Source organism: Eumetopias jubatus, unplaced genomic scaffold (assembly GCF_037043125.1).
Source record: "Eumetopias jubatus isolate StellerSeaLion01/CBP00866 unplaced genomic scaffold, mEumJub1_p1.0 scaffold_7, whole genome shotgun sequence".
Classification (NCBI taxonomy): Eukaryota; Metazoa; Chordata; class Mammalia; order Carnivora; family Otariidae; genus Eumetopias; species Eumetopias jubatus.
Genome location: NW_028274813.1, coordinates 78,956,954 through 78,971,064, shown reverse-complemented (window position 1 = coordinate 78,971,064; position 14,111 = coordinate 78,956,954). Strand labels below are relative to the sequence as shown.

At 38.6% G+C, this 14,111-nt stretch overlaps 1 non-coding gene across 1 annotated transcript; it reads left to right on the top strand.

Annotated features, from left to right (window-relative positions):
• The first annotated feature begins 775 nt into the window (after positions 1 to 775).
• Positions 776 to 878, top strand: LOC114221482 (U6 spliceosomal RNA). The gene has a single exon (XR_015768651.1). It is a non-coding gene; the product is annotated as a U6 spliceosomal RNA (small nuclear RNA).
• The last annotated feature ends 13,233 nt before the right edge of the window (positions 879 to 14,111 follow it).

Sequence of the window (14,111 nt, the reverse complement as noted above, 5' to 3'; positions counted from 1 at the left end):
AGTCTCATTGCTTGAGGTTAGGGATTTACATTGGAAAGGGGTCTGGGGTATGTGCTTCTTTAGGATTCCAGGGTAGGGTCTGATCAGAGGTGAGTGTCAGGTGAACTATAGGTGTTATTCTATAAATCACCAAAGGTAGAGGGTATTGATGCCAATGTCAGCGGAGGTTTGCTCGAAGCTAATATCCTGGAACAGGTTTGGGATCTGGCTCTTCTTAGATGTTATCAGGTGTTTGGGGCCTAGGACAAAACTCAGAGAATGATGAACCGTTTTTGCTTTCCCCTTGAAGTGGGAACATAGCTTCTTTGGCTTATTCAGAAATGGGCCCCTAGTGGAAAAATGGCACAGACGGAGTCTTTCTAAAATGGAGTCCCTTTGGCTCCCCCATCACAAATTCAGGAACCTTTTGGATTTGGAGCAAATGAATTCCCGTTAGCCAAGCAGGGACAGTAACTTTGCCCAACTGGGAGTAGAACACTGGGGCTTTGTGTCCCAAAAAGATTGAGTAAATGTCAATACAGATCTGTGGCTCAAAAATGTCAGCTATAGGCCTTTGATAGGCAATGCTTATCCAAAGTGGGGAAGGAAAATATACTCTCCAGAATTTAATTAGTCAAAGTTTTCTAGATAATTGAATGTTTATGCAGAGAAAGGAGAAGAAATATTTAGAGTGTGCTCTAGCAACAGAGAACTTTGACCATTGAGTCACCCAAAATAACAATGTAGCGTTGTTTTAAAGTATTTCAAAGTTCACTTTTATTAAAAGTTCCGCATTGGGCTTGCTTTGCCAGTGTGTATACTAAATTTGGATCATATACAGATTAGCATGACCTTTGTGTAAGGATGAAATGCAAATTCATGAAGTATTTTTCTTTTGCACTTTCAGCCAGAAGTACAACATGTATGTGCAAAAGCTAAAATGGCTTAACATTATGTTACATTTTACACTGAAAATGTATTACTGTGAATGGTCTATAATTAAGCCCAATGAGACATCTAGGGAGTCCATACATGCATCAGTGAGCAGATGCAGTTTACTTATTTATAGAATGTTTCTTTTTGAAAAACTAGTGGTGGACACATTTGGATCACATTTATACAGTTACAGAAATAGATTTTTTTAAAGATTTATTTATTTATTTATTTGAGAGAGAGAATGAGATAGAGAGAGAGAACATGAGAGGGGGGAGGGTCAGAGGGAGAAGCAGACTCCCTGCTAAGCAGGGAGCCCAATGTGGGACTTGATCCCGGGATTCCAGGATCATGACCTGAGCCGAAGGCAGTCACTCAACCAACTGAGCCACCCAGGCGCCCCAGAAATAAAGATTTGATTACGGTCATTCTTCCCAAAAAGTGCCATGTTAACTCATGCTGTAACTAATATGAATGGTAGAAGTTGACTTTTATCTGTGTTAAAAGATAAACTGAGGGATATTAAAAAATGTAGGGTTATTGGAACAAAAATTGATTCCAATGGGCCAGCACCGAATTGCAGTGGCTGGGAGTGCTTTGCTGACAGCAGCTAGGGGAAAGACTTGTGGAGAAAAGAGGTGGACGCAAAGCAAGAACATATTTAGTTGGTTATAGTTTAGGCATTTGCCTTATTTGGGAAAGTCAGGTTGGCTGTTTGTGACTGGTTGTCCTTAGGTTTTGATTTCTTAACCTTGAGGCATTTTAGGCTTAGGTTTCTGTTTGCTTTAGCAGGCTACTGTCAGGTATTAGAACCACCTCAGTCTAATGGCCTCCTTGTTTAGTTAATTTAACACCTGCAAACCTAATGTTGATTTTCAAAGTATGCTATGGTCTTGTTTTCCACAAAATTCGACTTGAATACTCATTCACTTTTGGTTAAATGCAGTGGCAGTATATGAAAATAACTTCCCACCACAACTGCACATACAAATATCTCAGCAAGAGCAAACCCGCATTCTAAGATGGATACCAGGAGGCATCCTATGTCAGCATCCAGGACGTCACCAAAGTAACAGGACAGAGAAACAAAAGAGTAATGGGATTAATGAGATTTCCTCTTTTACTTGACTATTCTATGTTTAGTGGATTAATAGATGTTATTTGAAGTTCTATATTTCAGTGAAAAATGAGACTAGAATAATAATGTATTAGAAGTTTTATCTCATGTCCATGAGACTCTATTGGAAGGGAAAAGTTACTTTTTAAAGACATTTTAATAAATGAATAAAATAAATATAACATTTTACTTTTTGACAAACTCACGTCGCATTTTCCTGCTAGGAAAATGGAGAAACTCAAACAAATCTTTAAGCTGTACATGAATTTAAAAACATAGAGACACGATATTTGATAAATAAAGAATAGACCAAAAAAGGAATTTGATTTTAGATAGGGAACTGATTTGAAATGAAGCAAGAGACGACCCATACCTTGAAACCCCGCCCCCCCCACACATACAATTTCTGCTAATGTTTTTCATTTAACTCCATTCTTCCTGGTCCCATCTTGAATTGTCAATAAATTGTCCAGAAAACTGCAAAAAAAAAAAAAATAAGCAACTCTGGTAAACATTCTGTCTGAGCCAGGATGATAAAGAACATGAAGATTCTCTCATGAGGAATCCCATTTTCTCAAGATTTGAGGCTCACTTAAAAATATTATATAATTGTAACAATGATCATGTTTTATCAAAATGTGTGGTGCTTCTCTGATAAGAAATTCTCCCCTAGATGGTCTAACTTCCTTTTATCTTAAATCTATTTAAATTTCTTCCTATAATACCTGGGCGCCTGGGTGGCCCAGTCAGTTAAGCATCTGCCTTCAGCTCAGGTCTTGGGATTCTGGGATCCTGGGTCCTGGGATTAAGCCCCCCATTGGGCTCCCTACTCAGCAAAGAGTCTGCTTGTCCCTTTCCTTCTGCCCCTCCCCCATATGCTCATGCTCTCTCTTTCTCTCTTCCTCTCTCAAATAAATAAATAAAATCTTTAAAAAAATAAATTTTTTCCTGTAATATGGAATTATAGAAAAGGAGCAATGTGGTAGGTTTTCTTTAACATAATTTTTTTTCTGATGTCAGAAATTATAGAGATTATTGTCAAAAATTTAAAAAATCTAAGTGAACAAAAAGAAAAGGCCATTACTTGTAAATCTCTAATCTAGAGATAATCTCTGTTAACATATGAACACATGGTTGGAATTACACATACTGCTTAGGTACTTGTTTGTTTGTTTGTTTGTTTTGACCATATATAATAAGAATAGTTCTTTTAAACAAAAAAAAATGTATAGACCATTCTTTCAAATGATTGAAGTATTTTTATATTTATTTATTTATTTACTTATTTTTAAAGATTTTATTTTTGTGAGTGGGAGAGCGTGAGCGGGGGGGAGGGAGGGGCAGAGGAAGAAGCAGACTCCCCACCGAGTGGGGAGCATGATGCAGGATTCGATCCCAGGACCCCGGGATCATGACCGGAGCCGAAGGCAGACATTTAACTGACTGAGCCACCCAGGTGCCCTCAAATGATTTCAGTATTCTTAATCACAACATGTCAGAGTGCACATGTTCTTTTTGGCCAAATCATATTTCTGTTAAAATGTGCTGTTTTCCAGTTTTTATTTCCTTATGTTTCTGAAGATGGACTATAACAATGCATATTGGACCAGAACAATGCATATTGCATAAGGTTCAACTTATTATTTTTAAGTTTTATTACTGTGATATTGTGGTAAAATAAGAAACATGTATTTTGGTCTTCATCCCATGCTCTTGGCCAGAGCTCCTAAAATCTTTGTAATTTTCTTTTTTCTAAAGACTTATTTACTGATTTTAGTGGGGGGCAAATGGAGAGGGAGAGAGAATCTTAAGCAGACTCCACCCTAAGCATGGAGTCTGACGTGGGGTTCATGGGGTTCGATCTCACGACCCTGAGATCACAACCTGAGCCAAAACCAAGAGTTGGAAGCTTAACCGACTACACTACCCAGGTGCCCCAAATCTTTATAATTTTCTAAGGGATAAGAACAATAGGAACATGTTTTGTTTTAACATTTGTCCCTGACAACACACAGTTTTGGAACATAAAACTGAAAGGGGCCTCTTTTGTTATTCATAACAAGCCCCTTTCCATGGAACCTGACTTTGTTTTAAAGTGACTTTTGGAAATACCCTAGGGATGGGGAGCTGGTTGCCAGGGGAACCACCCATCTGATTAGAGGGTTGGAACTTTAAGCCCCCACCCACACCTCCAGGGAGGGGAGAGGAGCTGGAGGTTGAGTGGATTACCAATAGCCAGTGATTTAATCAGTCGTGCTTATGTAATGAAGTCTCCATAAAAACCCTAACTAAAGAGGTTGGGAGAGCTTCTGGGTTAGTGAGCACACTGAGGTTCTGGGAGGGTGGTGTGCCTACCCAGAGAGGACATGGGAGCTCTGTGCCCCTTCCCTGCCCTACGCATAGCTTCCATTTGGCTGTTCTGGAATTATATTCTTTTTTTTTTTTTTTTTAATTTTTTTATTGTTATGTTAATCACCATATATTACATCATTAGTTTTTGGTGCAGTGTTCCATGATTCATTGTTTGTTCATAACACCCAGTGCTCCATGCAGAATGTGCCCTCCTCAATACCCATCACCAGGCTAACCCATCCCCCTACCCCCCTCCCCTCTAGAACCCTCAGTTTGTTTTTCAGAGTCCATCATCTCTCATGGCTCGTCTCCCCCTCTGACATACCCCTTTTCTTCCTCTCCTGTTATCTTCTTCTTTTTCTTTTTTCTTAAAATATGTTGCGTTATTTGTTTCAGAAGTACAGAACTGTGATTCAACAGTCTTGCACAATTCACAGCGCTCACCGTAGCACATACCCTCCCCAATGTCTATCACCCAGCCACCCCATCCCTCCCACCCCCAACCACTCCAGTAACACTCAGTTTCTTTCCTGAGATTAAGAATTCCTCATATCAGTGAGGTCATGTGATACATGTCTTTCTCTGATTGACTTATTTCACTCAGCATAACACCCTCCAGTTCTATCCACATCGTTGCAAATGGCAAGATCTCATTCCTTTTGATGGCTGCATAATATTCCATTGTGTATATATACCACTTCTTCTTTATCCATTCATCTGTCGATGGGCATCTTGGCTCTTTCCACAGTTTGGCTATGGTGGACATTGCTGCTATAAACATTGGGGTACACGTACCCCTTCGGGTCCCTACATTTGTATCTTTGTGGTAAATACCCAGTAGTGCAATTGCTGGATCGAACGGTAGCTCTAATTTCAACTGTTTGAGGAACCTCCATACTGTTTTCCAGAGGGGTTGCACCAGCTTGCATTCCCACCAACAGTGTAGGAGGGTTCCCCTTTCTCCACATCCCCGCCAACATCTGTCGTTCCCTGACTTGTTAATTTTAGCCATTCTGACGGGTGTGAGGTGGTATCTCATTGAGGTTTTGATTTGGATTTCCCTGATGCCAAGCGATGTTGAGCACTTTTTCATGTGCCTGTTGGCCATTTGGATGTCTTCTTTGGAGAAATGTCTGTTCATGTCTTCTGCCCATTTCTTGATTGGATTATTTGTTCTTTGGGTGTTGAGTTTGATAAGTTCTTTATAGATTTTGGATACTAGCCCTTTATCTGATATGTCATTTGCAAATATTTTCTCCCATTCTGTCGGTTGTCTTTTGGTTTTGTGGACTGTTTCTTTTGCTGTGCAGAAGCTTTTTATCTTGATGAAATCCCAATAGTTCATTTTTGCCCTGGCTTCCCGTGCCTTTGGCGATGTTTCTAGGAAGAAGTTGCTGCAGCTAAGGTCGAAAAGGTTGCTACCTGTGTTCTCCTTTAGGATTTGGATGGACTCCTGTCTCACGTTTAGGTCTTTCAACCATTTGGAGTCTATTTTTGTGTGTGGTGTAAGGAAATGGTCCAGTTTCATTCTTCTGCATGTGGCTGTCCAATTTTCCCAACACCATTTGTTGAAGAGACTGTCTTTTTGCCATTGGACATTCTTTCCTGCTTTGTCAAAAATAAGTTGACCATAGAGTTGAGGGTCCATTTCTGGGCTCTCAATTCTGTTCCATTGATCTATGTGTCTGTTTTTGTGCCAGTACCATACTGTCTTGATGATGACAGCTTTGTAATAGAGCTGGAAGTCCGGAATTGTGATGCCACCAGCTTTGCTTTTCTTTTTCAGTATTCCTCTGGCTATTCTGGGTCTCTTCTGGTTCCATACAAATTTTAGGATTATTTGTTCCATTTCTTTGAAAAAAGTGGATGGTATTTTGATGGGGATTGCATTGAATGTGTAGATTGCTCTAGGTAGCATTGACATCTTCACAATGTTGATTCTCCCAATCCATGAGCATGGAACGTTTTTCCATTTCTTTGTGTCTTCTTCAATTTCTTTCATGAGTATTTTATAGTTTTCTGAGTACAGATCCTTTGCCTCTTTGGTTAGATTTATTCCTAGGTATCTAATGGTTTTGGGTGCAATTGTAAATGGGATCGACTCCTTGATTTGTCTCTCTTCTGTCTTGTTGTTGGTGTATAGGAATGCCACTGATTTCTGTGCATTGATTTTATATCCTGCTACTTTACTGAATTCCTGTATGAGTTCTAGCAGTTTTGGGGTGGAGTCTTTTGGGTTTTCCACATACAGTATCATATCATCTGCAAAGAGTGAGAGTTTGACTTCCTCTTTGCCGATTTGGATGCCTTTGATTTCTTTTTGTTGTCTGATTGCTGTGGCTAGGACTTCTAATACTATGTTGAATAGCAGTGGTGAGAGTGGACATCCCTGCCACGTTCCTGACCTTAGGGGAAAAGCTCTCAGCCTTTCCCCATTGAGGATGATATTCGCTGTAGGTTTTTCATAGATGGCTTTTATGATATTGAGGTATGTACCCTCTATCCCTATACTCTGAAGAGTTTTGATCAAGAAAGGATGCTGTACTTTGTCAAATGCTTTTTCTGCATCTATTGAGAGGATCATATGATTCTTGTTCTTTCTTTTGTTAATGTATCGTATCACGTTGATTGATTTGCGGATGTTGAACCAGCCTTGCAGCCCAGGGATAAATCCCACTTGGTCGTGGTGAATAATCCTTTTAATGTACTGTTGGATCCTATTGGCTAGTATTTTGGTGAGAATTTTTGCATCCATGTTCATCAAGGATATTGGTCTGTAATTCTCTTTTTTGATGGGGTCTTTGTCTGGTTTTGGGATCAAGGTAATGCTGGCCTCATAAAATGAGTTTGGAAGTTTCCCTTCTATTTCTATTTTTTGGAACAGTTTCAGGAGAATAGGTATTAATTCTTCTTGAAATGACTGATAGAATTCCCCTGGGAAGCCATCTGGCCTGGGCTTTTGTTTCTTGGGAGATTTTTGATGACTGTTTCAATTTCCTTAGTGGTTATAGCTCTGTTCAGGTTTTCTATTTCTTCCTGGTTCAATTTTGGTAGTTGATACATCTCTAGGAATGCACCCATTTCTTCCAGGTTATCTAATTTGCTGGCATAGAGTTGCTCATAATATGTTCTTATAATTGTTTGTATTTCTTTGGTGTTGCTTGTGATCTCTCCTCTTTCATTCATGATTTTGTGGATTTGGGTCATTTCTCTTTTCTTTTTGATCAGTCTGGCCAGGGGTTTATCAATCTTGTTAATTCTTTCAAAGAACCAGCTCCTAGTTTCGTTGATCTGTTCTACTGTTCTTTTGGTTTCTAGTTCATTGATTTCTGCTCTGATCTTTATGATTTCTCTTCTCCTGCTGGGTTTAGGCTTTCTTTGCTGTTCTTTCTCCAGCTCCTTTAGGTGTAGGGTTAGGTTGTGTATTTGAGACCTTTCTTGTTTCTTGAGAAAGGCTTGTATTGCTATATACTTTCCTCTCAGGACTGCCTTTGCTGTATCCCAAAGATTTTGAACAGTTGTGTTTTCATTTTCATTGGTTTCCATGAATTTTTTTAATTCTTCTTTAATTTCTTGGTTGACCCATTCATTCTTTAGTAGGATGCTCTTTAGCCTCCATGTATTTGAGTTCTTTCCGACTTTCCTCTTGTGGTTGAGTTCTAGTTTCAAAGCATTGTGGTCTGAAAATATGCAGGGAATGATCCCAATCTTTTGGTACCGATTGAGACCTGATTTGTGACCTAGGATGTGATCAATTCTGGAGAATGTTCCATGGGCACTAGAGAAGAATGTGTATTCCTTTGCTTTGGGATGGAATGTTCTGAATATGTCTGTGAAGTCCATTTGGTCCAGTGTGTCGTTTAAAGTCTTTATATCCTTGTTGATCTTTTGCTTAGATGATCTGTCCATTTCAGTCAGAGGGGTGTTAAAGTCCCCCACTATTATTGTATTGTTGTCAATGTGTTTCTTTGCTTTTGTTATTAATTGCCTTATATAATTGGCTGCTCCCATGTTCGGGGCATAGATATTTACAATTGTTAGATCTTCTTGTTGGATAGACCCTTTAAGTAGGATATAGTGTCCTTCCTCATCTCTTATTACAGTCTTTGTTTTAAAATCTAGTTTGTCTGATATAAGGATTGCCACCCCAGCTTTCTTTTGGTGTCCATTAGCATGGTAAATGGTTTTCCACCCCCTCACTTTCAATCTGGGGGTGTCTTTGGATCTAAAATGAGTCTCTTGCAGACAGCATATTGATGGGTCTTGTTTTTTAATCCAATCTGATAGCCTGTGTCTTTTGATTGGGGCATTTAGCCCATTTACATTCAGGGTAACTCTTGAAAGGTATGAATTTAGTGCCATTGTATTACCTGTAAGGTGACTGTTAACTGTCTGTTGTCTGTGTTCGTTTCTGCTCTTTGCTGCTTTTAGGTTCTCTCTTTGCTTAGAGGACCCCTCTCAATATTTCTTGGAGGGCTGGTTTCGTGTTTGCAAATTCCTTTAGTTTTTGTTTGTTCTGGAAGCTTTTTATCTCTCCTTCTATTTTCAATGATAGCCTAGCTGGATATAGTATTCTTGGCTGCATATTTTTCTCGTTTAGTGCTCTGAAGATATCTTGCCAGTCCTTTCTGGCCTGCCAGGTCTCTGTGGATAGGTCTGTTGCCAATCTAATGTTTCTACCATTGTAGGTTACATATCTCTTCTCCTGGGCTGCTTTCAGGATTTTCTCTTTGTCTCTGAGACTCGTAAGTTTTACTATTAGATGTCGGGGTGTTGACCTATTATTATTGATTTTGAGAGGGGTTCTCTGTGCCTCCTGGATTTTAATGCCTGTTTCCTTCCTCACATTAGGGAAGTTCTCTGCTATAATTTGCTCCAATATACCTTCTGCCCCTCTCTCTCTCTCTTCTTCTTCTGGGATCCCAATTATTCTAATGTTGTTTCGTCTTATCGTATCACTTATCTCTCGAATTCTGCCCTCGTGATCCTGTAGTTGTTTCTCTCTCTTTTTCTCAGCCTCTTTATTTTCCATCATTTGGTCTTCTATATCGCTGATTCTCTCTTCTGCCTCATTTATCCTAGCAGTTAGTGCCCCCATTTTTGATTGCACCTCATCAATAGCCTTTTTGATTTCGATTTGGTTAGATTTTAGTTCTTTTATTTCTCCAGAAAGGGTTTCTCTAATAACTTCCACGCTTTTTTCAAGCCCAGCTAGTATCTTTAAAGTCATGATTCTGAACTCTAGGTCCGACATTGTACTAATGTCTGTATTGAGTAGGTCCCTGGCTGACGGTACTACCTCTTGTTCTTTTGGCTGAGGTGATTTCTTTCGTCTTGTCATTTTGTCCAGAGGAGAATAGATGAATGAGAGAACAAAATGCTAACAGGTTTACAACGTTCCCAGCAAATATACTGTATACAAATCAGAAAAGACCTGAAACCAGGGGAAAAGAAAGGGAAAGAAAGAAAAAAGAAAGAGAAAAAGAAAAAAAAAAGATAAAAACAAAAACAAAACAATACAAAAAAGGCAGAATATGATCAAATATGATCAGGCTAGTGCATAGATCAGTGCCACACACTAGATTTTGGGCGTATTTTGGTCTGTTAGAAAAAGGTGCCTCCTAAAATTTTAAAGGAAGAAAGACATATATGTACAAAATAAGGGTTGATACAATGAATGGATGGAAGATGACTGTAAAGATGAAAATTATAAAAGATTTTATAAAAGGACTTGGTAAGATAAGTTGTTTGAAAAAAGAAAGAAGATTTAAGAAAAAAAAAAAAGGAAAAAGGGAGAGAATGTGATCAGGCAGGAGACTAGAACAAAGCCATACACTAGTGATTTAGGGTATATTTTGATCTGTTAGAAGAAACTGTACCTCAAAATTTTAAAGAGAGAACAACTTATATATATATGCCAAAAATAAGGGTAACTACTATGAAGGGATAAAATATGACTCTAAAAATGAAAAATAAAAAATGTTTTTTTTTTTTTTTAAAAAAGGGATTTATAAGATGTTGGTTGAAAAAGGGAAAAAGAAAAATAAAAAAAAAACAGTCAACAAAAATTAACTTTGATGAAATAATGAATCATGGTAAAAAAAAAAAAAAAGCCATGAATCTATGTGCAGTATTCCCCTAGCGCTGGAGTTCTCCTATTCTCCTTGATCGATCAACTTGGTCTTGGCTTGCTGGCTGTTTGTGCTGATCTTCTGGGGGAGGGGCCTGTGCTGTGGTTTCCAAATGTCTTTGCCGGAGGCGGAATTGCCCCGCCCTTGTCGGTCCGGGCTAAGGAAGCTGCTCCGGTTTGCTCTCAGGAGCTTTTGTTCCCTGCACGCTCTCGGGACAGCTTTGGAGGACCAGGGCAGAAATGGTGGCCTCCCAATCTCCACTCGGAGGAGCCGAGAACTCGGGGCCCCGCTCCTCAGTGTGCCCCCAGAGAAAAGCAGTCACTTCCGTGTCCCCGGTCTCCGGCCGCACTCCGTGCTCACCCGGCCCGTGATCGAGCGCTGCTATCTCTGGCACCCGACCCCGCGCGGAGTCTCCAAACCTGGAATTATATTCTTTATAATAAATGAGTTGTAGTGATTAAAGTGCTTTCCTGAATTCTGTGGGCCATTCTACCAAATTATCAAGCCCAAGGAGGGAGTTGGGGGAACACTCCGTCTAGAGCCGGTTGTCAGAAATATAGGTGATAACTTGGGACTTGTGATTGTCATCTGAGGTAAGGGGAGATCTTGTGGAACTGAGCTCTTACTGGTAGGTCTGTGCTGAGTGTGGTTAGTGTCAGGATGGTTTAATAGGAGGGGACAAAAAACCTCTTATGTTTGGTGACAGATGTGTTGTGAGTAGGGAGACTAGCTTTTTAATTCCTGTTTTTGGTATCTTATCTCAGCTTCCCCCGGCAACTTTTCCAATCTGGCATGTATTTTGTATATTAAATAGATTTAATAAAATTTGTTTGTGAGTAAATGTTATGAAGATATGTGACCAGAGTAATAATTACAGCTCTCAGAAGCCTCATTTTAACTCTAAGTTGACATAAGACATTAATATTTCAAGGAGAATAAAAGTACTAAAAGTCTGGTCTAATAATTCATGAATTTCTTGACAAAATACTATTCTTTTTTTGATCCTTATTTATCTAAATAATAGCCCCTCATTGTTTCAGATAATCAAGAATTATAATTATGAAAATCATTAGCACTCAAGACGATCAACTGAAAAACTCAGGATTTCTAAGAATATACATTAAATTATATGAAACTGCTTGCCTATATGCCAGAAATAACCACTTAGAAACCATAATGGAAAATATTTCAACTTGTAATGACATCAATTATATAAAATGCATGAGAATAACCTTAACAAGGTAACCTATGATTGGTTTCTCTGAGAAAATTCTGATTTTACTCCCTACAGACCTCAAAGCAGGACTCAGCAAGTGTTCATATTCTCTCCATAAATATACTCTTCAAAATATTTTGGAACTCTGTAGAATTTACTAAAAATATCATTGACTTTTGGGAGGAGGGTTTACATGGCTTTTCCCACAATACCATTTTTCATCAGAATGTCTTCTGTCTCTTGCCTTTATTAATAATAAAATCAGGGGAGGTCCTCTTGTGACCTCTCCCCCATGCAGCCTTTAATCTTGAAAACTAATAGGGCATGCAAGTGTTAAAGACATTTATATATGAAGTGCTCATTGAAACAGTAGGAGAAGCATTGTTTTTAATATATAAGTGGAAAGTGATATAAACTGATAAACATACACAGGAAATCCAAAGCTAGTAAGCTTATGAAAAAAATTAAAAATTAAAAAAGAATTTCAAATAATAAAATAAGCATATCATTTCACTTAATAAATTGGCAAACATTCAAAGAAAAAGATGAACATGCTCATTAAGTTTTTGCGAGGTGTCACTCACATCTTGGTGGGAGCTGAAATTGTTGGTATTCCAACAAGCAATTTGGCAATATTAGAAAAAAAATCTAAAATGTAGCCAATTTCCTCAACCTAGTTCAGAATCTCATGTTTCACATGAAAAGTCCTCTGAACCTCCTTGACAACAGTTTAAATCTTACCATACAAGACAATGTTATCTTCTTAAGAAACCTATCTCATTCGCCAGACCCTTTGGTGAGTCAGAATCACCTAGTTAATGACATTGCTGTTACTTAATGCGGAGACAAGCAAGACCATTCACAGACCGCTAGCAGTAGATACTACTTATTGAACATTGATTCTATTTTAATATATTTTCTAAGGGTTCCTCCTGTTTTATCTGTTAATACTCATAACAATCCAGTGAAAGCAGGTATGGTGTTTATCCCCATTTCACAGATGAGGCACAAAATTAAAATTAATTTCTCAAGATCATGCAGGCATTTGGACACCAGAGTCTGAGCTTTAACCTTGATGCTATACTGTCTATAAAAGGATGCCCAGGCTTTGCCTCATCTACCACTTTCCCATGTGTTCTACTCTTCAACCACACTAACTCTCTTTACATTCCCTAAGTGCAGCTGGTTCCTTGATCACTTTGGGACATCTGTTAATTTTTCTACCAAGGATTCCTGCACTTAGCCAACTTCTCCTAAAATGTGACACTGAAAAGCCAGCACTAACGTACTCATCATGTCATATTGTTAATGATGTTTTTGTTAGTGATGGTGGAGACTTTTCATTGCCTACCCAATATCCATTTTCTTCTTTTTAATAAAAGGATTCTCAGGTTTCTTTGGAGCTAGGTGTGACTCTGTTTCAAATAGTAGTTGCTGTAGGGGGTAGAGAGGAAAGTTCCTTAAATAGGGAGGGGGATGATCTTGCTGCCAATATTTCCTTCTTGCTAGACCTCCAACATCTAGATTGTGATCTTGAGGATTAAGGATAGTAAAGGGAAAAAAATCAAAGAAACCCAAGTCCCTGGTAACTTCAGAAACCACTGTACCATCTTTGGGCTATTCACTCAGTTCAGGTACATCTCTGTTATTAGTAGCTGAATGCAATTCCTTACTGGTATATGTGTCAAGGATAGTTTTAGAAAACAAAATTCAGTCAAGTGAATTTGAAGATCTGCTTGGGTTTATTAAGTGCTTTGTGATTTAGGCAGCATCCCATCTAGCAAGAAGAGGAAAGCTGTAGGGAGCTGTACAAAATGCAAGGTTTTACAGGAAGGAAGGTGAGGTAAGGAAGTGATTAGCAAAAGAGAAAAAAAGACAGGGGGTCTTAATATACACATGACCTCATCTTCCTTTGGGGGATAGAGAAGGCCCATGTAACAGATTACCTCATTGGTGCTGAGTAGAAAATTCCTGACTAACCAGTTAAGACCGTTAAGGAAGGTTGAAATTGAAAGTAGCTTGGGTATTAAGTCCAGATTTGGTGACTTGGCTTAAATGATGCCATTTTGGGCCTGTGGTTTTCTTTTTTTTTAACAATAGAAACTGGATTTTACCTTTTTCCTTGTATATCTAGTGTTTACACCTCAATCCCTAACATATAGTAGATATGCCTGCAAATGCTTGTTCAATATGTGGAATTTTTTGCATCAGGAAAATGTAAGTAATATTATAAAACTCAACGTAAGTAAACACACTGGGGATTTATGACAATTTTTTTTCTCTTTAACTGGACCCTGTAATCAAGTTCAAGCAACACTCTTTATATTAGATATCAGATGTATGCATATACTTTTATTCATTTTTTTTAATTCACTTTATAATC